The 23,526-nt window shown below is 47.3% G+C and overlaps 1 long non-coding RNA gene across 1 annotated transcript; it reads right to left on the bottom strand.

The window, feature by feature from the left end:
* Positions 1-1,726: 1,726 nt before the first annotated feature.
* LOC145345294 (uncharacterized) lies at positions 1,727-6,152 on the bottom strand. Its single transcript, XR_013887046.1, has 3 exons — positions 6,061-6,152; positions 3,559-3,590; positions 1,727-1,864 (listed from the first exon to the last, which is right to left on the bottom strand). It is a non-coding gene; the product is annotated as an uncharacterized LOC145345294 (long non-coding RNA).
* Positions 6,153-23,526: the final 17,374 nt, after the last annotated feature.

The raw sequence follows: 23,526 nt of genomic DNA, 5'->3' as shown, positions 1-23,526 counted from the left end.
GGGAATATTCATTCTGAATCTGTCTAACTCTGTTAGAATTTAAGAAGTTTCTATAAGATCCCCTCTCACTCTAAACTCCAGTCAATGTAATCCGAAACAATTTAGTCTCTCTTCGTATGACAGACCTGCCATCCCAGGAATCAGCCTGGTAAACCTTCGCTGTGCCCCCTCTATAGCAAGGACATCCTTCCTCAGATAAGGAGACCAAAACTGCACACAATACTCTGATGCAGCCTCACCAAAACCCTATACTATTGCAGTGAAACATCCCTATCCCTATACTCAAATCCTCTCGCTATGAAGGCTAACATACCATTTCCCTTCTTTACTGCCTGCTGTACCTGCGCGCTTACTTTCAGCGACTGATACACGAGGACTCCAAGGTCTCGCTGAGTATCCCTCTCTCTTAATTTATACCCATTCAGATAATTTGCCTTCCTATAATTGCTACCTCACATTTATCCACATTAAACTGCATCTACCTCGCAGATACCCACAAGCTCACCCTGTCCAAATCACACTGAAACATCTCTGCATCCTCCTCACAGATCACCCTCCCACCCAGTTTTGTATCATCTGCAAATTTGGAGGTAACACATTCAGTTCCCTCTTCCAAATCGTTAATACATAATGTGAACAGTTGGAGTCTGAGCACAGATCCCTGTGGAATCTCACTAGTCACTGTCTGTCAATCAAAAAAAGACCCATTTATGCCAACTCTTTGCTTCCTATCAGCTAACCAACTTTCTATCCATCTCAATACATTACCTGTAATCCCATGTGCTTTAACTTTACATTGTAGTCTGTTATGTGAGACCTTGTCAAAAGCATTCTCAAAGTCTAAATAAATCACATCCACTGGTTCTCCTTGGTCAATTCCACGAGTTACATCCTCAAAGAATTCCAACAGATCTGTCAAGCGTGATTTCCCTTTTGTAAATCCATGCTGACTTTGTCTGATTTTATCACTGCCTTCCAAATACTGAGTTATGAAATCCTTGATAATAGACTCGCAACTTCCCCAGTGCTGATGTTAGGCTCCCTCTCCGCCAGCTTACTTTCATACTCTATTTTTCTCTTCTTATTCAATCCCTTGGTCCTCCTTTGCTGAATTTTAAACTGCTCCCAATCCTCCGGCTATTGCTTTCTCTTGCCAGTTTGTAAGCTTCTTCCTTGAATCTGATCCTATCTCTAATTTCCCTTCGAAGCTATGGTTTGGCCGCAATTGCCTCACCACTCTTACACCAAACAGAAATAAAAAAGACAATAAATGCCCATTGGAGACAGAGATGGAGAGGAATTTCTTCTCTCAGAGCGGAGTGAATCTGTGGAATTCTTTCCCGCAGAGGGCTGGAGAGGCTGGGAGGTGGGGGTTAGGTATGTTTGAGGCTGAGACAGACAGATTGTTAATCAGTGAGGGAATCCAAGGTATAAGGCGGGAAAGCGGGAGTTAAGAATTGTCACATCAGATCAGTCGTGATCTTGTTGAATAGTGAAGCAGACTCGATGGGCCGAATGGCCTGATTCTCTTGCGGATTATGGTGTGCTGGTCTTTGAGATGTTGTTGGGCATCCGGCTGTCATTATCGCTGTGATTGAGTTCAATATTGAGTAGGGACGGATCCCAAACCTTCACCGCTGGGTTGGACAGTAGTTTTGGCTAATCGCTCTCCATCTTCTGTTCCTCTCCCCATAAACCCCCCGCCCCCGTCCCCGTCCCCGTCCTGCTATTGGATCTTCATCTCCGCGTACACGCAGGTCTCCTCATCGGCTGTTCGGCTTGGGGACAGGGCTCTGGTGGGGGAAGTGGCTTTGCGATTGAGGGCGGTGGTGTTCAGAGTGGCGTAGACAAGTTGGTCAGATCCCTGCACAACAGAAGCGATAGTGTTGAAGGCGTGGATACAGCAGGGAGGCCTTTTGGCCCATCCGCCCCTGGTGTTACTGTCCCATTCACCCCGCTCCCCCATTGTTGGCTCCCCCCCTCCATTCCTCACCCACCCTGCACCACTAAACAGTCTCATCTTCAATCATTGAATGGTTTTTGAAGGAAAGAATGCCCTTTGACCATATTGGCCCCCTGCGGGAGTAATTCCCCTGCCACACCCCACCACCATTTCTCAAATTAAAAATGATGCCATTTCTCCATTAAATGCCATCATCAAACTGATGAAGAATTCACTCAATTCCATTTCGAAAGCTCAGAGAATTCCTACAGTGCAGAAGGAGGCCATTCAGCCCATTGAGTCTGTACTGACCACAATCCCACCCAAGCTGGAGGCCTGGTATCCCCGTATCCCCTCACATTTACCCTGATAGCCCCCCTGACACTAGAGTCAATTTAGCACGGCCAATCCACCTAACCCACACATCTTTGGACAATGGGAGGAAAGCAGAGCACCTGGAGGAAACCCACGCAGACATGGGGAGAATGTGCAAACTCCACACAGACAGTGACCTGAGGCTGGAATCGAACCCGGGTCCCTGGCGCTGTGAGGCAGCAGTGCTAACCACTGTGCCACCCTGGTACTGCCTCTGTTCCTGCTGTTCTTCTGACAACTAGCTCTGTTACAAATAAATCCAACAGTGTATTTGTGTCTTTTGACAGGTAACTTAAATCTGGGGCTGGCACTTACGCCCAGCCTGGGAGCCCTCATCCGTACCCCCATCCTCCTCCGCACCCTCAATAGTGGCATCAGAGTTCAGAAGTCAAGGTGTCTCAAAGCAGCTGCCCAGGGATCTCGGTGAGACCACACCTGGAGTATTGTGTGAGGTTTTGGTCTCCCCTAAGAAAGGATGTGTTTGCCATAGGGGGATTGCAGTGGAGGGTCACTTGGCTAATACCAGGGTTGGTGGGACTGTCCTCTGAGGAGAGATTGGTTTGACTGGGCCTGTATTCACTGGAGTTTAGCACAATCATAGAATCCCTACTGTGCAGAAGACCGTTTGTCCTCCTCCTTCTCCAATTTCCAAGTATTTATTAGCTTTGCCTCCTGTTCTCTCAGCATGTCCTGCCACCCTCATGGATGGAGATGCACACATCCCGAATCCCACGGTGGATAAATCCCATGGAATCATCACTCCACAGCCGCTGGCTCCAGGAAGCCTTGGGAGGGGTGGCTGGAGGCAGGGGGCAGTAGTGGGAGCAGCCACGGGAGGTGGAAATCTGGGAATTCTGGGCTGGGTAGCCAGGTGAACCCTCCTGGAATACAGTTTTGGAATGGAAGATCAAGCTGCTGATCAGAAGTTCGGCACTAATCTTAGTAATGATGACCATTAACAGGCCATCTGGTTCGGTGCCTCTCCCCATTCGGGAACGGAAATCTGCAGTTCCTTACCCAGTCTGGCCTAGACCTGACTCTGCCCCACGGCTGACTCTTAATGGGCACCGGTTTGGCTGCCTGGTGGCTCATTGCATCACGGGGATGTGGGCATCGCTGGTGAGGCTGGTGTTTGGGATTGGGGATCCAACACCGGCTTGGCCAGTGACCCCCACATCTCAGAGAGAACGCCGTGAAAAATAAATAGCAAGTGTAGCAGAGACGCGATTGAAGATACTCACGTTATTTTCTGTGGAGGGAGGCCCTGGAGCATCTAGAAACAGAGAGAAAAGAGAGTGGCGAGTGAGACAGGAGCATGGGATCTGTGCAAGGAGGCCATTCAGTCCATCATGTCTGCATCAGCTCTCAAAACGAGCATCATGATTAGTTCTAATCCCCTGCCATTTCCCCATACCCTTTGCACATTATTTCGATTCCAATTCCCTCTCCAATGTCTCGATTGAACCTGCCTCCACCACAATCCCAAGCAGAACATTCCAGAACCCAACCACTCGTGTGCAAAAAGCTTTGTCCTCAACGTCACATTTTTGTCAATCACTTCAAATTTGCATCCTATTGTTCTTGATCTTTTTACGAGGGGGAACAATCTCTACCGGTTTACCCTGTCCAGCTCCCTTCAGGCTCCGAACTTATCTTGAAGGTTTGAAAATAGATAAGTCCCCTGGGCCGGACGGGATTTACCCTAGGATTCTCTGGCAGGCAAGGAAGGCGATTGCAGAGCCTCTGGCTCTGATCTTCAGGTTGTCGTTGGTCACTGGTATAGTGCCAGAAGATTGGAGGATAGCGAATGTTGTCCCATTGTTTAAGAAGGGGAACAGAGATTTCCCTGGGAATTATAGACCGGTGAGTCTTACTTCTGTTGTGGGCAAAGTATTAGAAAAAATTATTAGGGATAGGATTTATAGTTATTTGGAGAGTAATGAATTGATTGGAGATAGTCAGCACGGTTTTGTGAAGGGTAGGTCGTGCCTTACTAACCTTATTGAGTTTTTTGAAAAAGTGACCGAAGAGGTGGATGGGGGTAAGGCAGTTGACGTGGTATATATGGACGTTAGTAAGGCGTTTGATAAGGTTCACCATGGAATGCTTCTGCAGAAATTGCAGATGTATGGGATTGAGGGTGATTTAGGAAATTGGATCAGGAATTGGCTAGCAGATAGGAGACAGAGGGTGGTGGTTGATGGAAAGTATTCGTCATGGAGTTCGGTTACGAGTGGTGTGCCTCAGGGATCTGTTTTGGGGCCACTGCTGTTTGTAATTTTTATAAATGATCTGGATGAGGGTATAGAAGGATGGATTAGTAAATTTGCTGATGACACCAAAGTCGGAGGAGTGGTAGATAGTGAGGAGGGGTGTCATAGTTTGCAGAGAGACTTGGACAAGTTGCAGAGTTGGGCCGAGAGGTGACGGATGGAGTTTAATGCGGAAAAGTGTGAGGTAATTCGCTTTGGCAGGAACAACAGATGTGTAGAGTATAGGGCTAACGGTGGACTCTGAATAGTGTGGATGAACAGAGGGATCTAGGTGTATATGTGCATAGATCCCTGAAAGTTGGAAATCAAGTCGATAAGGTTGTTAGGAAGGCATACAGTGTCTTGGCGTTTATTGGTAGGGGGATTGAATTTAGGAGCCGCAACGTCATGTTGCAACTGTACAAAACTCTGGTGCATCCGCACTTGGAGTATTGTGTGCAGTTCTGGTCCCCACATTATAGGAAGGATGTGGAGGCTTTGGAGAGGGTGCAGAGGAGGTTTACCAGGATGTTGCCTGGTATGGAGGGGAGGTCCTATGAGGAGAGACTGAGGGATTTGAGGTTGTTTTCGCTGGAAAGAAGGCGGCTAAGAGGGGACCTTACTGAAACATATAAGATGATTAGAGGTTTAGATAGGGTGGACAGTGATGGCCTTTTTCCTCGGATGGAGAAAGCTAGCACGAGGGGGCATAGCTTTGAATTAAGGGGTGGTAGTTATAGGACGGATGTCAGGGGTAGGTTCTTTACCCAGAGGGTGGTGAGGGATTGGAATGCCCTGCCTGCTGCAGTTGTAAATGCGCCTAGTTTGGGGGCGTTTAAGAGATCCGTGGATAGGTTTATGGATGGAAAGGGATTGGTTTAGGTTAGAGGGTCATTGCTTTTTCTTAATTGGTCGGCGCAACATTGAAGGCCGAAGGGCCTGTTCTGCGCTGTAATGTTCTATGTTCTGTGTTCTATTATCATTAGAATCTCTTCTTTCAGCTTTCTCCTCTCCAGGGAGAACAATCCCAACCCTCTCCAAGCTACGTACTGAGGGAGTACGGCACTGTCGGGGGTAGATGTATATACTCTAGGATTTGAGCTCCATAATCCAGGCCGACACTCCCCTCGGTGCCAGTACTGAGGGAGTGCTGCAGTGTCGGGGGTAGATGTATATACTCTAGGATTTGAGCTCCATAATCCAGGCTGACACTCCCCCCCGGTGCCAGTACTGAGGGAGTGCTGCACTGTCGGGGGTAGATGTATATACTCTAGGATTTGAGCTCCATAATCCAGGCTGACACTCCCCCCGGTGCCAGTACTGAGGGAGTGCTGCACTGTCGGGGGTAGATGTATATACTCTAGGATTTGAGCTCCATAATCCAGGCTGACACTCCCCCCCGGTGCCAGTACTGAGGGAGGGCTGCACTGTCGGAGGTGATTGATTTTGGCAGTGTTGCGTCACGGAGGGAGATTATAAACTATCACTTACGTTTCTTGCGGTGGATGAAGATGGCAAGTCCTATGAATAGGAGGATTAATGTCAGCGCTGCACACACACCCACTATCACCACCATGGTTTCTGTACCTGTTGGAATATCCATTAAAAAATAACTAACAACCAGAGAGAACAACTCTCACCGCCTCCCAACAACAACCTCAGATACTCCCGCCAAGTCCAAAGAGAAACCATCTCCCTGGAACATCTGCACAGTCCTGTTCTGCAACAGTGTCTGTGCTACAGAACACATCTGGACGGAGAGACAAACGAAGGGAGGGAGGGACGGAGGGTGGATGGGCAGACAGACCCGTACATACGTACATCTCTCTGTAACATCAGCAACACAGGCTACAATACACAATCGGGTAATAGGCGAATGAGCAATATTGGCTGTGATTTCAATGCAAGGCACGAACAGGCTTGAGGGGCTGAATGGCCTTGTCTTTTTCCCATGTCCTCATGACAAAATGACAGGTGCAAATGCAAGACTCCCCAGCCAATTTGCGAGAGGGGGAGAGGTAGGGGGAGAGAGGAATGGTATAAGTGTGACACAAACCTTGATTGGAGCCCTTGTCCCCGTTTTCTCCACTCGATGCAGCTGAAATGAGAAGATGTTTTTGTCACAACTGGAATATAATGTTTCTTATTGAGCTAGATCAACCAATGGCAAACCCTCGAACCATAGAAAAGTTATGATGCAGGGAGAGGCCCTTCAGTCTATCGTGTCTGCTCCAACCATCAAGCACCTATCGATCCCAACCCCATTTTCCAGTACTTTCTCCCCATCCTTGTATGTATGGTCACGCAAGTGCTGATCAAAACAGTTCCCACCTCTATCAACCTTGAGAAGGTGGTGGGTGAGCCACCATCTTGAATCCACTGTAGTTCCCTGAGGTGTAGGTACACCCACAGTGCTGTTAGGGAGGGAGTTCCAGGATTGTTATTGGACTTCAGTCAGTCCCGTGTGGTGTAGGTACACCCACAGTGCTGTTAGGGAGGGAGTTCCAGGATTTTGACCGCAGTGACAGTGAAGGAACGGCCGATATATTTCCAATGCAGTAAGTATGGGACTTGGAGGGTTGAACCTCCAGGTGATGGTGTTCCCCGTGCATCTACTGACCCCCCCTTGTCCTTCTTGCTGTTATCAGCCATGGACATCTCACATAGGCCTTCAGTCCCAGTGCAACGTTGAAGGAGTGCTGCATTGCCAGAGTGTGCCAGGGGATGGGAGGAGGGGTGGGGTTAGGGGAGGGAAGAGTGGGGGGGGAGGTGAGGGTGGGGGGGACAGAGGGAGTGGGGGGGACGGAGGGAGTGGGGTGTAGGGTATGGAATGTAGGGTACAAAAAGGTCAGCCACATTCTAATCAAATGGAGTAGTAGGAGAAACTCAACTAGATGCAGACACAGTGGCTCCCAGAGCAGGTCAGAGACTGGGAATCCTGCAGAGAGTAACTCACCTCCTGACTCCCCCCAAAGCCTGTCCACCATCTACAAGGACACAAGTCAGGAGTGTGATGGAATACTCTCCACTTACCTGGATGAGTGCGGCTCCCAACAACACTCGAGAAGCTCGACACCATCCAGGACAAAGCAGCCCCCGCTCGATCTACACACTAACCCCCACCTTCAACATTCACTCCCTCCACCACCGACACACAGAGGCAGCCGTGTGTACCATCTACAAGATGCACTGCAGCGACTCACCAAGGCTCCTTCCACAGCACCTTCCAAACCCGCCACCTCTACCACCTAGAAGGACAAGGGCAGCAGACACATGGGGAACACCACCACCTGCAAGTTCCCCCTCCGAGCCCCACACACACCATCCTGACTTGGAAATATATCGGCCGTTCCTTCACTGTCACTGGGTCAAAATCCTGGAACTCCCTCCCTAACAGCACTGTGGGTCAGCCCACAGAACATGGACTGCAGTGATTCGAGAAGGCAGCCCATCACCACCTTCTCAAGGACAGCTAGGGATGGGCAATAAATACTGGCCCAGCCAGTGATGCCCATGTCCCACAAATGAATAAAAACAGGAGGGCTGGAGAGGCTGAGTGGGCCTTACTCCTGCTCTGAAACCAATCGTTCCTACGTTCAGAGGAGATGCAGAGCGACAGTGCTGGCTGCTCTCTGAGACGCGTGTGAGACAAAACATTAAATGTCCGGAGTTGTGAAGCGAGCCTGAGCTGTTGTCCCTGGAGACCAATGAGATATCTACCCTGCAACTTGCATCATTTTAGCACCTGGGTCATTATCTCATTGCTGCCTGTGGGATCCTGCTGTGCACAAAGGAATTGCCCCCGTTTCCCTCACTGCAATAGCAGTGACACTACAATCTTTCATTTTAAATCTACTGAAGACATGTCTGAAGGTTCTGAACACTCAGAATAAATATTTTTATTGGATGTGTCACCACTTACGTTTCACTGTTACCCGTACCCCATCACTGCGGGGTGAGTGATATTCTCTTCCCTTTACCATCCTGTTGTAACTACAGGAGTAATTCCATGTCCCGGTTGTGTTGGTGTCATTGACGGTGAAATGTGCTGACTGCTGGGGGTCAGACACGTTCAGGGTCCTGTCCTCTTCACCCTCTCTGTGTAAGTGAAACCGACCTCCACGGGCTAGAATGGATCCGACACAGGTAATGTGAATGGCCTCCCCTCTGCTCACCTCACCTGAGGGCGGGTCGATCGAAATGTTGGCCCTGGGGAGTTTCTCTGCAATTAAACAGACAGGGTGATGAATAGTTTACAGCACTCAGGAACAGTCACAGAGTCAGTGATTGGTGGGGGAGGAGACAGATCCCGGGGTCGGAATAAAATAAAGATTTAAGAATTAGTTTGAGCTTGATCAAGGATAAAGATAGATCTGGTCCTCGGGTTGAGTTCCTAAACTGGAAAAAGGCCAAATTTGAAGAAATGAGGAAGGATCTAAAAAGCGTGGATTGGGACAGGCTGTTCTCTGGCAAGGATGTGACCCGGGTGCCAGGCTCAGGGATGTCTCTGATCGCGTGCACAGCATTTTGGAGTGGGAGGATGATCAGCCAGATGTCATGGTCCACATCGCTGCCGATGATGTAGGAAGAAAGAGTGAGGAGGTCCTGAAGAGTGAGTATAGAGAGCTCAGCAGGAAGTTAAAAAACAGGACTCCGAGGGTAGTAATCTCAGGATTGGTACCTGTGCCACATGCCAGTGGGGGTAAGAGTAGGATGCTTAGGCAGATGAACACGTAGCTGAGGAACTGGTGTAGGGGGCAGGGTTTCAGATTTCTAGATCATTGGGACCTCTTCTGGGGCAGGTGGGACCTGTACGAGAGAGACCTTGTACACCTGAACTACAAGGGGACCAATATACTGGCAGGGAGGTTTGCTCGTGTTATTGGGGAGGGTTTAAACTAGATTTGCAGGGGGATGGGAACCAGAGTGCCAGATCGTGGAATGAGGGTGAAAATAAATGATGATAGTTCATGTAAAATCACAAATAGAAGGGTTGTGTGTGGTGGTAATAATCTTCTGAGGTGTGTCTATTTCAATGCCAGGAGTATTGTGCGGAAGGCGGACAAGTTGAGGACGTGGATTGACACATGGAATTATGACATTATAGCCATTAGTGAAACTTGGCTACAGGAGGGGCAGGTCTGGCAGCTCAATGTTCCAGAGTTCTGATGTTTCAGACGTGGCAGAGACAGAGGGATGAAGGGTGGGGGAGTGGCATTGCTAGTCAGGGAAAATGTTACAGCAGTGCTCAGGCAGGACAGATTTGAGGGCTTGTCTACTGAGGCCATATGGGTGGAGCTGAGAAACAGGAAAGGTATGACCACATTAATGGGATTGTATTATAGACCACCCAATAGTCAGCGAGAATTAGAGGAGCAAATCTGCAGAGAGATAGCTGACAACTGCTGGAAACATAAGGTTGTGATAGTAGGGGATTTTAATTTTCCACATATAGATTGGGACTCGCATACTGTTAATGGTCGAGATGGGATGGAGTTTGTAAAATGTGTTCAGGAAAATTTTCTAAATCAACATATAGAGGCACCAACTAGAGAGGATGCAATATTAGATCTCCTATTAGGAAATGAGTTAGGACAAGTGATGGAAGTGTGTGTAGGGGAACACTTTGGTTCCAGTGATCATAACACCATTAGTTTCAACTTGATCATGGATAAGGACAGACCTGGTCCTCGGGTTGAGATTCTAAACTGGAAAAAGGCCAAATTTGAAGGAATGAGGAAGGATCTAAAAAGCATGAATTGGGATAGGCTGCTGTCTGGCAAGGATGTGATTGGTAAGTGGGAGGCCTTCAAAGGAGAAATTTTGAGAGCGCAGAGTTCATACGTTCCTGTCAGGATTAAAGGCAAAGTGAATAAGAATAAGGAACCTTGGTTCTCGAGGGATATTGGAACTCTGATAAAGAGAGAGATGTATGACATGTATAGGCAACACGGAACAAATAAGATGCTTGAGGAATATAAAAAGTGCAAGAAAGAAATCAGGAGGGCTAAAAGAAGACATGAGGTTGTTTTGGCAGTCAAGGTGAAGGATAATCCTAAGAGCTTCTACAGGTATATTAAGAGCAGAAGGATAGTAAGGGATAAAATTGGTCCTGTTGAAGATCAGAGTGGTCGGCTTTGTATGGAACCAAAAGAAATGGGGGAGATATTAAATGGGTTTTTTGCATCCACATTTACTAAGGAAACTGGCATGGTGTCTATGGTAATAAGGCAAACAAGTAGGGAGGTCATGGAACCTATACAGATTAAAGGGGAGGAGGTGCTTGCTGTCTTGAGGCAAATCAGAATAGATAAATCCCCAGGACCGGGCAGGGTATTCCCTCGGACCTTGAGGGAGACTAGTGTTGAAATTGCAGGGGCCCCTGGCAGATATATTTAAAATGCCGGTGTCCACGGGTGAGGTGCTGGATGATTAGAGCATCGCTCATGTTGTTCCGTTGTTTAAAAAAGGCTGAAAAAGTAATCCAGGAAATTACAGGCCGATAAGTTTGACGTTGGTAGCAGGTAACTTATTGGAAGGAGTACTAAGAGATAGGATCTACAAATACTTGGATGGACAGGGACTTATTAGGGAGAGTCAACATGGCTTTGTGTGTGGTAGGTCATGTTTGACCAATCTATTGGAGTTTTTCGAGGAGGTTACCAGGAAAGTGGATGAAGGGAAGGCAGCGGATGTTGTCTACATGGACTTCAGTAAGGCCTTTGACAAGGTCCCACATGGGAGGTTAGTTAGGAAGGTTCAGTCGCTAGGTATACATGAAGAGGTAGTAAATTGGATTAAACATTGGCTCAATGGAAGAAGCCAGCGAGTGGTAGTGGAGGATTGCTTCTCTGAGTGGAGGCCTGTAACGAGTGGTGTGCCACAGGGATTGGTGTTGGGTCCACTGTTGTTTATCATCTATATCAATGATCTGGATGATAATGTGGTTAATTGGATCAGCAAATTTGTTGATGATACAAAGATTGGAGGTGGAATGGACAGTGAGGAAGGTTTTCAAAGCTTGCAGAGGGATTTGGACCAGCTAGAAAAGTGGGCTGAAAAATGGCAGATGGAGTTTAATGCAGACAAGTGTGAGGTATTGCACTTTGGAAGGTCAAACCAAGGTAGAACATACAAGGTAAGTGGTAGGACACTGAAGAGTGCAGTAGAACAGAGGGATCTGGGAATACAGGGAGAGAATTCCCTAAAAGTGGGGTCACAGGTAGATAGGGTCGTAAAGAGTGCCTTTGGTACATTGACCTTTATAAATCAAAGAATTGAGTGTAAGAGCTGGAATGTTATGGTGAGGTTGTATAAGACATTGGTGAGGTTGAATTTAGGTATTGTGTGCAGTTTTGGTCACCTAATTACAGGAAGGATGTAAATAAGGTTGAAAGAGTGCAGAGAAGGTTTACAAGGATGTTGCTGGGACTTGAGAAACTGAGTTACAGAGAAAGATTGAATAGGTTAGGACTTTATTCCCTGGAGCATAGAAGAATGAGGGGAGATTTGATAGAGGTGTATAAAATTATGATGGGTATAGATAGAGTGAATGCAAGCAGGCTTTATCCACTGAGGCTAAGGGAGAAAGAAACTAGAGGACATGGGTTAAGGGTGAAGGGGGGAAAGTTTAAAGGGAATATTAGTGGGGGCTTCTTCACACAGAGAGTGGTGGGAGTGTGGAATGAGCTGCCAGATGAAGTGGTAAATGTGGGCTCACTTTGAACATTTAAGAAACACTTGGACAGGTGAGAGGGGTGTGGAGAGATATGGTCCAGGTGCAGGTCAGTGGGACTAGGCAGAAAAATGGTTTGGCACAGCCCAGAAGGGCCCAAAGGCCTGTTTCTGTGCTGTAATGTTCTGTGGTTCTATGGTTCTGTTGGGGTGAAATAGAACAAAGAAGAAAGAAAATTCCAGCACAGGAACAGGCCCTTCGGCCCTCAAGCCTGCACCGACCATGCTGCCCGACTGAACTAAAACACCCTAATTTTCCAGGGACTCTATCCCCCTATTCCCATCCTATTCATGGATTTGTCAAGAAGCCCTTTAAAAGTCACTATTGTATCTGCTTCCACCATTCTTAGCGTAAAAAAATCTGCCTCATACATCTTCTTTAAACCTTGTCCCTCGCACCTTAAACCTGTGCCCCCGAGTAATTGACTCTTCCGCCCTGGGAAAAAGCTTCTGACTATCCCCTCTGTCCATGCCCCTCATAATCTTGTAGACTTCTACCAGATCGCCCCCTTAACCTCCATCGTTCCAGTGAGAACAAACCAAGTTTCTCCAATCTCTCCTCATAGCTAATGCCCTCCATACCAGGCAACATCCTGGTAAATCTTTTCTGTGTCCTCTCCAAAGCCTCCACATCAGAACATAAGAACATAAGAAATAGGAGCAGGAGTAGGCCATCTAGCCCTTCGACCCTGCCCCACCATTCAATAAGATCATGGCTGATCTGAAGTGGCTCAGTTCCACTTTCCCGCCCTCTCCCCATAACCCTTAATCCCCTTGCCTATCAAAAACCTATCTACCCGTGTCTTAAATATATTTAGCGAGGCAGCCTCCACCACTTTAACGGGCAGAGAATTCCAGAGATTCACCACCCTTTGAGTGAAGAAGTTCCTCCTCAACTCCGTTCTAAACTGACCCCCTTTATCTTGAGGCTGTGCCCTCTAGTCCTACTGTCCTTTCTGAATGGGAAGAGCCTCTCCACCTCTATCCTATCCATCCCATTCATCATCTTATACGTCTCAATGAGATCTCCCCTCATTCTTCTAAACTCTAACGAGTACAAGCCTAGTTTATTCAGCCTCTCCTCATAGTTCAACCCCCTCAACTCCTGTATCAGCCTAGTAAACCTCCTCTGCACTCCCTCCAAGGCCAAAATATCCTTGCGTAAGTGCGACGACCAAAACTGCACAACCTCCTGGTAGTGTGGCGACCAGAATTGAACACTATATTCCAAGTGCGGCCTAACTAAGGTTCAATAAAACTACAACATGACTTTCCAATTTTTAAACTCAATGCCCCAGCTGATGAAGGCAAGAATGCCGTATGCCTTCTTGACTACCTTCTCCACCTGCATTGCCACTTTTAGTGATCTGTGTACCTGTACACCCAGATCCCTCTGCCTATCAATACTCTTAGAGTTCTGCCATTTACTATATATTTCCTATCTGTACTAGACCTTCCAAAATGGTCTAAAATAAAGTGAATGGTTCCAAAATAAAGGTGAAGGAAGCTGGGAGACAATAAAGGTTAAAGAATTGGATGAAGAGGAATTTAAAAGAGTGCCGCTGTCTGGACATTTTTTGAAATGTGAATTAGATTAGCAGCAGGATAAACAATTACTTACTTAAGTGAAATGGAGAAGAATAGGGTATAGAAGTGTTAAAATATCGAAGGTATGATTTCAAAGTTTAGAACATCGGAACACGTCACACTGGCACGCCAAAAGCATGACTTCCTGGGTGAGGTGTTCAGATAGAATGAGATTGAAAGGGAAACACAGCAGAGTGTGTCAAAATTCACAGATGACACTAAGGTGAGTGGCAGAACAAAGTGTGCAGAGGATGCTAAAAGTCTGCAAAGGAATGTTCGTAGTCTGAGTGGGCGAGGGTCTGACAGACGGAGTACAATGTTGGTAAATGCGAGGTCATCCATTTTGGTACGAATAACAGCAAAATGGACTAATATTTAAATGGTAAAAAATTGCAGCATGCTGCTGTGCAGAGGGACCTGGGTGTCCTCGTGCAGGAATCTCAAGAGTTGGTTTGCAGGTACAGCAGGTAATTAAGAAGGCAAATGGAATTTTGTCTTTCATTGCTAGAGAGATAGAGTTTAAAAACAGCACGATTATGTTGCAGCTGTATAAGGTGTTGGTGAGGCCACACCTGGAGTACTGTGTACAGTTTTGGTCTCCTTACTTGAGAAAACTGGCACTGGAGGGGGTGCAGAGGAGATTCACTAGGTTGATTCCGGAGTTGAGAGGTTTGGCTTTTGAGGAGAGACTGAGTAGACTGGGGCTACACTCATTCATTGGAATTCAGAAGAATAAGGGGAAATCTTATAGAAAGATATAAGATTATGAGGGAATGGATAAGATAGAAGCAGGGAAGTTGCTTCTATGGGTGGGTGGAATTAGAACTAGGGGGCATAGCCTCAAAATAAGGGGAAGCAGATTTAGGACTGAGTTGAGGAGGAACTTCTTCACACAAAGAGTTGTGAATCTGTGGAATTCCCTGCCCAGTGAAGCAGTCCCTCATTGAATGTTTTTAAAGCAAAGATAGATAAATTTTTGAACAGTAAAGGAATTAAGGGTTACGGTGAGCGGGCGGGTAAGTGGAGCTGAATCCAGCCATGATCTTATTGAATGGCGGAGCAGGCTCGAGGGGTCGGATGGCCTACTCCTGTTCCTAGTTCCTATATCAGGGCCAGGGTTAGCTGTACGCTGCTATAGGACTGGCTGGTGAGGAGTTACACTCAGAGCCACAGCCAGTTGGAAACAGAAGTTGTCCTGGAAAGCAGAATTCCCTGCTAGAATCTCAGGAAGGCTATGCTGTTTCAGAAAAAAGGCTCCCTGAAATTAAAGGTACAATTCACAGAAACATAGAAGATAGGAGCAGGAGGAGGCCACTCGGCCCTTCAATCCTGTTCCACCATTCATTACAATCATGGCTGATCGTCCAGCTCAATATCCTAATCCTGCTTTCTCCCCATAACTTTTGATCCCATTCGCTCCAAGTGTGATATCCAGCTGCCTCTTGAATACATTCAATGTTTTGGCATCGACTACTTCCTGTGGGAATGAATTTTACAGGCTCACCACTCTTTAGACCTCCATCCTAAATGGTCTACCCTGTACCCTCGGACTGTGACCCCTGGTTCTGGACTCTCCCACCATCGGGAATATCCTCGCTGCATCTACCCTGTCCAGTCCTGTTAGAATTTTATAAATCTGTAAGAGATCCCCCTCATTCAAAACAAAGAAAATTACAGCACAGGAACAGGCCCTTCGGCCCTCCAAGTCTGTACTGATCATGCTGCCCGACTGAACTAAAACCCCCTACCCTTCTAGGGACCATCTCCCTCTATTCCCATCCTACTCATGTATTTGTCAAAACGCCACTTAAAAGTCACTATCTTATCCACTTCCACCATCTCTCCCGGCAACGATTTCCAGACACCCACACCCTCTGTAAAAAATCTGTCTCGTACATCTCCTTTAAACCTTGCCCCTCGCACCTTAAACCTGTGCCCCCTAGTAATTGATTTTTCCACCCTGGGAAAAAGCTTCTGATTATCCACTCTGTGTTCGTCTGAATTCCAGTAAAAACAATCCTAACCTGGTCAATCTCTCCTCATACATCAGTCCCACCATCCCTGGAATCGCTGCACTCCCTCGAGAGCAAGAACCTCCTTCCTCAGAAAAGGTGACCCAAACTGCACACAATATTCTGGTGTGGCCTCAACAGGGCCCCTGTATAATTGCAACAACACATCCCTGCTCCTGTACTCGAAACCTCTCGCAATGAAGACCAACATAGAGGACAGAGCCATGAAGAAGGCTTATAGTGTGTTAACGGTTATTAACAGGGGTTTAAGAGCCGTGGGGTTATTTATACCGGCCCTTGATGAGACCTCATTTGGAATATTGTGTTCAGTTCTGGTCACCTCACTATAAGAAGGATGTGGAAGTATTGGAGAGAGTGCAGAGGAGATTTACCAGGAGGCTGCCTGGTTTGGAGGGTAGGTCTATGAGGAAAGGTTGAGGGAGCTGGGGCTTTTCTCTTTGGAGTGGAGGCGACTTAATAGAGGTTTATAAAATGATGAGAGGGATTGATAGAGTGGACGTGCAGAGACTATTTCCTCGGGTGGATGTAGCTGTTACTAGGGGGCATAACTATAAGGTTCATGGTGGGAGATATAGGAGGGACAGATGTCCGAGGTAGATTCTTTACTCAGAGAGTGGTTGGGGTGTGGAATAGACTGCCTGCTGTGATAGTGGAGTCGGACACTTTAGGAACTTTCAAGCGGTTATTGGATAGGCACATGGAGCACACCAGAATTATAGGGTGGGGATAGCTTGATCTTGAGATTGGACGTAGCTCAGCACAACACTGAGGGCCGAAGGGCCTGTACTGTGCTGTAATGTTTCTACACCATTTGCCTTCTTTACCGCCTGTTGCACCTGCATGAACCGGGTGTGGGAACTATTTTCTGGATTTAGCTCATGGAATTAAACTGCATGGGTTGTTGTTTTGGGGAAATGGACATCTCTCAGAGTTTTAGAAACAGGTATATGCGGAGTGGGGTTAATCCAAGGTAGGGTGTCTTTGTGTGTGTGTGTGTGTGTGTGTGACCATTATCACAGTTAAGTTTATCTATATTTTCTATTGTGAGTCTTTACAACAACACATAAATAGGGAAGTTTTCCTCAAACTATTCAAGGTGCGAGTTAGACCACACCAGGAATACTGTGCACAGCACTGGTCTCCTTATCTAAGGAAAGATATCCCAGCATTGGAGGCAGTCCAGAGAAGGTTCACTCGGTCGATCCCGGGTAGGGAGGGATTTTCTTATGAGGAGAGGTTGAGGTGGGTTGGGTCTGTACTCATTGGAGTTTCACAGAATGAGAGGAGACCTTATTGAGACTTATCGGATTCTCGAGGTGGGTGGGTGGTGGTGGTGACAGGGTCGATGCTGAGAGGCTGTTTCCCCTTGTGGGAGAGTCTGGGACCGGGGGTGGGGGGGGCGGTCACCCATTGGAGACAGAGATGGGGAGGGATTTCTTCCCTCAGGGCGGAGGGAATCTGTGGAATTCTTTCCCGCAGAGGGCTGGAGAGGCTGGGGGAGGGGGGGGGGTTAGGTATGTTCAAGGCTGAGACAAACAGATTGTTAATCAGTGAGGAAATCCAGGGGATAAGGTGGGAAAGTGGGAGTGAAGGATTATCACATCAGATCAGTCACGATCTCATTGAATGGCAGAGCAGACTCGATGGGCCGAATGGCCTATTTCTACTCCTACGTCCGATGGTATAAAGGACTGTTAGTTAACAAACCTCAGTCAATAACCAGTGAGAAAGTATAAAAGCAGGAGGAGGCCATTCAGCCCCGTTTAGCCTGTGTTCCCATTCAATAGGATGATGGAAGATATTGGGCCTCAACTCCTCACTCACACTCCATTCCCAATCCATATTTCCAGGTTCCCTCAGTGATGACCAAAAGGTTCATTAATCTCAGTTTGAACACACTCAGTGACTGACCTTCCACTGCTCTCTGGGTCAAAACTTTCCCCACCCTCTGAGTGAAGACATTGTTCCTCATCTCAGTCTTCAATGTCCATGCCTGCCACCTCCCCCCCCTCACCTCACCCTCCCCCCCCCGCATTATACTGAAAGCGTGACCCCCATCACCCCCATCTCCCCAGTTCTGATTGTCCAGCCAGGGGGTGTTGGGGAGGAAAGGGAGACAACCTCTCAGTATCCACCCTGTCAAACCCCTGCAGAATTTCACAAGCTTCATCGGAGTTCACCGCTTCATCTCCAAACTTCGATGGAACATAAACTCTTACCACTCAATCATTTCTCCCAGGACTCAGTCTGGTGAGCTTTCCAATTTCCTCCAGAATAGAAACCACACAATCCCAACAGTGCAGAAGGAGGCCATTTGGCCCATCGAGTCTGCACCCACTCTCAGAAAGAGCATCTGACTCAGGCCCTAACCCTGTAATCCCGCATATTCAGCATGGCCAATCGACCGAAACTATACATCACTGGGCACCAAGAGACAATTTAGCATGGCCGATTCTTCTAACTTACACATCTCTGGGCACCAAACGGTAATTTATCATGGCCAATCCACCTAATGTACACATCTTTGGACACTAAGGGGCAATTTAGCGTGGCCAACCTATCTAACCTGCACAAGGGGAATTCAGCATGGCCAATCCCCCTAACCTGCACATCTTTTGACATTAAGGAGCAATTTAGTATAGTCAATCCACCTAACTCAGACTTTTGAACACAAAAGGGAAATTTAGCATGGCCAATCCATCTGACCTGCACATCTTTCGGATACTGAGGGGCAACTTAACATGGCCAAACCACCTAATCCCCACATCTTTGGGCTGTGGGAGGAAACCAGGGCACCCAGAGGAAATGCACACAGACACGGGGAGAACATGCAGAGTCCACACTGAAAGTGACTCAAGGCTGGAATTGAACCTGGATCCCTGGCGCTTTGAGGCTCTCTCATTCTCTCTGTCTCTTTCTCTCTCTCTTTCTGTCTGTCTGTTTGTCTGTCTATCTGTCTCTTTCTTTGTCTCTCTCCTTCTCTTTCTCTGTCTCTCTCTCTCTGTCTCTCTCTCTCTGTCTCTCTGTCTCTTTCTTTTCTCTCCCTCCCTCTGTCTCTTTGTCTCTATCTCTCTCTGTCTCTCTCTCTCTCTCTCTCCCCCTCTCCAGCAGCTTATAATAAATTAAACACAAGTTTAATTGAATTGAGTTATTACTGGGGATATAACAATCTCTCCTTGCAGGAACAATGGGAATGATATTCAGTAACTAAAATGCCTCTCACCTTTCACTGTTACCTCCACGAAGGCACTGCGATCTGACTTGTAAACTTTCCCATTCACAGTTTTCTCAAAACTGCAGCTGTATTCGTTACTATCCTCTGGTACAAGGTCACTGAGGGTGAAGATTACAGTGCGCTCGGAGTCTGAGACATTCCGGGAATCGATAGGGAATCTGCTATGTTTCTTGTACAAGTGGGAGATGTTGGCTGGGTAGCTGGAGGTGCAGTTAAACTGAACTCGTTCCCCCACTGTGACCACACCAGAGGCTGGCTCTGTAGAGAGTGTGGGCTCTGGAAGTTTATCTGTAACAAATCGATCACACAGAGAAAATAAAATCCTTTATCAATATACCGGAGTGAATGGAAAATAAAGCAGATTGTTGTTGCAGAGAGATGTGGAGGATGTGTGAGGGATTCACTGAGGGGTTTGAACAGGAGGATGGGAATTGTAGGGACTGGAGGAGGTTACAGAGATAGGGAGGGAGGGAGCGAGGGAGGGATTTGAACAGGAGGATGAGGATTGTAGAGGGCCCGAGGAGGTTACAGAGATAGGGAGGAAGGGAGCGAGGAAGGGCTTTGAACAGGATGAGTATTGTAGGGGCTGGAGGAGGTTACATAGATAGAGAGGAAGGGGCATTCTGAGCCTGTCTCACTCTGTCGCTCTCTCTCTCTCTCTTTCTGTCTGTCTGTTCATCTGTCTGTCTCTTTCTTTGTCTCTCTCTTCTTCTGTCTCTCTCTCTCTGTCTCTCTCGCCCCCTCTCCAGCAGCTTATAATAAATTAAACACAAGTTTAATTGAATTGAGTTATTATTGGGGATATAACAATCCCTCCTTGCAGGAACAATGGGAAAGATATTCAGTAACTAAAATGCCTCTCACCTTCCACTGTTACCTCCACGAAGGCACTGCGATCTGACTTGTAAACTTTCCCATTCACAGTTTTCTCAAAACTGCAGCTGTATTCGTTACTATCCTCTGGTACAAGGTCACTGAGGGTGAAGATTACAGTGCGCTCGGAGTCTGAGACATTCCGGGAATCGATAGGGAATCTGCTATGTTTCTTGTACAAGTGGGAGATGTTGGCTGGGTAGCTGGAGGTGCAGTTAAACTGAACTCGTTCCCCCACTGTGACCACACCAGAGGCTGGCTCTGTAGAGAGTGTGGGCTCTGGAAGTTTATCTGTAACAAATCGATCACACAGAGAAAATAAAATCCTTTATCAATATACCGGAGTGAATGGAAAATAAAGCAGATTGTTGTTGCAGAGAGATGTGGAGGCTGTGTGAGGGATTCACAGAGGGATTTGAACAGGAGGATGGGAATTGTAGGGGCTGGAGGAGGTTACAGAACTGGGGAGGTTGCGAGGGAGGGATTAAACATAAACTGAGTGAGAATGTGAGTTGTGGAGATGGTGAAAGGAGGGTTTGGTTGGATTTGGACAGGTTGAGTGATTGGGTAAGGATAGGACAGATGGAATATAATGTGAATAACTGTGAAATTATCCACTCTGGTACAAAAACGAGAAAGAGTACAAATGGTGCGAGATTGGAAAGAGTTGATGTCCAGAGAGATCTGGGTGTCCTTGTTTATGGGACACTAAAAGGCAGCAGACAGAGACAGTGAGCAGTTAGCAAGGCAAATGGTACACTGGCCTTCATTACAAGGGGATTTGAGTGAAGATGTCCTGCTGCGATTGTACAGAGTGTTGGTTGGACCACACTTGGAGCACCGTGTACAGTTTTAGTCTCGTTTTCTCAGGAAGGTTGCGCTTGCTGTATTGGGATTGTAGTGGGGATTCAGCAGACCAATCTTTGGGATGGAAGGACTATCCGATGAGGAGAGGTTGAAGAAAGTGGGCCTGGATTCTGGAGAGTTGTGAAGAATGAGCGGTGATCTCGGTGAAAGGTACACGGTTGTTTACAGTGTGCCACAGGGGTAGGTGGAGGTTGGATGTCACCGCCCCTGCACCCACCCCCCCCACTCCCACCCCACCCCCCCCCCCCCTCACCGCCCCCAGACTGGGGGAAATTCTGAAGCAGAGAAAGAATTACAGGACAAGACAGGGACCAAATGGGATGGGGAGGGTTTGGGATTGGGAATCTGTGCTGTTGGGAAAATCAGGGTGATTATTTGGAGATTCCTTTCAATGAGACAGCAGGATGGGTGAATGGCCTCTTGCTGTGCTGTGTTATGCTCTGATTCCGAGTGTTATGTTTGCCATTGAGAATGTTGGTGTGTCTCACTTACCTGTTACAGTTAACCACACTGGATCACTGCGTGGGGAAAAGCCCCAGGTCTTGTTGTTCTCGAAGTATTTGTTATATTTACAGGTGTAGGATTTGTGACCTTTCGGGGGTAAACCTACTTTAAACTGATAGGTGATGTTGTAGTTAACGTTATTAAAATAACTGAGTTTATCATTGTCATTCCTGTAGAAATCAACAGTACAGATGGTGAGGGGGAAATGACAGGTGAGTGAAGCTTCCTCTCCTGGTAGAATAGCACCAGATGATGGATCCAGAGACAGGGTGGGTTTGGGTAAGGAAGCTGTAAAATAAACAATACATCAGACACGGCAGCTTGAATACAACCCGACTTATTCAAGCTTCACAATGAATGAGTTCTACTGCTATAACATCCTCAATAAACTCCTGTCTGACAGTGTTAACATCATCCTCCCAGGGTGGGGGTGGGGAGGGAAGGGGGGGAGGGGGAGGAACACAGACAAAATGGGGCTGGATTTAAACCCTGCCCGATTCTACCCTGCACTGACTTCAATAACGAGTGAAATCAGGTGGGGGGAATATCAACTTCATCCCAGCAGCCTCCTTTTGGGCATCTGGAGTTAATGTTTTACTTATTCCCACTCACCCCCCACCCCCATCGCTGCCCCCTCTCCCTGGAAGTTACATATATTAATGCACAGACAGGAAGGACAAGTATACACACTGCGCCTGTTTCAGCTGAACAAAATAGGTGACAGCCATTCGCTGGTTCATTCCCCAGGGCAATGCCATGACGATGGAGAATGAGAGGGCACAGATTTAATGTGATTGGACAGAGAAGCAATGATCAAAGGGCCTTTCTAGGGGGAAAGTGCTGAGGGTCTGGAATGTTCTGGCTCACAGTGTCTAGCAGCTAGGTTCAATAACAATTCTGAAAGAAAGGAAATTGAATATGTGCCTCTTATTGTGGAAAGAATGCCAGTTTTCAGGAATGTGAGGAGGAATGGGATTCCCTAAATCACCCCTTCAAAGAGCTGTCAGGGATACTGAGGGCCGAATGGCCTCCTCTGTGCTCGACTTGTGACCAAATGGGCTATCTAAAATGGTGATGTGGTGATGGCACTCTGGGACAATTGGGCAAGAACTGAAACGACAGGCTACAGCCTAAAAGACAGAGAGAACCAGGCTGTAACCCAGACGGGTAAATACACAGGGTCGTCGCCAAGACAAAGGAGACTTTCTGGTCAAACTGGGCTGTTCACCAGACATGATGTGGGTATGCCGGCGTTGGACTGGCGTAAACACAGTAAAAAGTCTGACAACACCAGGTTTTAGTCCAACCGATTTATTTGATAATAGACTCACAAGCTTTCGAGGTTACCCTCTTCGTCAGGTGAATGGAGAGTTCTGGCCTCAGACAGAGCATATAAAGCACAGACAGTTTAGAGATTACTGATTAGAATGCGAATCCTTACACCTAACCTGCTGTTCAAGACCTGAAGTGGCTGACAATGTGTGTGGAAGGAGCACTGATCACAGGTTACAGAGATGTGTATTGTCTCCATATCATACCATGTACCACCAGGTACACGGTAAATACTCTTGCAACTCGGCCAACATTGTCTACCTGATACGTTGCAAGAAAGGATGTCCCGAGGCATGGTACATTGGGGAGACCATGCAGACGCTACGACAACGGATGAATGAACACCGCTCGACAATCACCAGGCAAGACTGTTCCCTTCCTGTTGGCGAACACTTCAGTGGTCACGGGCATTCAGCCTCTGACCTTCGGGTAAGCGTTCTCCAAGGCGACCTTCACGACACACGACAGCGCAGAGTCGCTGAACAGAGACTGATAGCCAAGTTCCGCACACATGAGGACGGTCTCAACAGGGATCTTGGGTTCATGTCGCACTATCTGTAACCCCCGTGACTTGCCTGGGTTTGCAAAACCTCACTTACTGTACTGTCTGGAGACAATACACATCTCTGTAACCTGTGATCAGTGCTCCTTCCACACACAGTGTCAGCCACTTTAAGACTTGAACAGTAGGTTAGGTGTAAGGATTCGCATTCTAATCAGTAATCTCTAAACTGTCTGTGCTTTATATGCTCTGTCTGAGGCCAGAACTCTCCATTCACCTGACAAAGGGAC

This window comes from Carcharhinus amblyrhynchos, chromosome 7, assembly GCF_965287045.1.
Source record: "Carcharhinus amblyrhynchos chromosome 7, sCarAmb.v2.hapA, whole genome shotgun sequence".
Classification (NCBI taxonomy): domain Eukaryota; kingdom Metazoa; phylum Chordata; class Chondrichthyes; order Carcharhiniformes; family Carcharhinidae; genus Carcharhinus; species Carcharhinus amblyrhynchos.
This window is presented reverse-complemented; position numbering and strand designations above follow the sequence as displayed.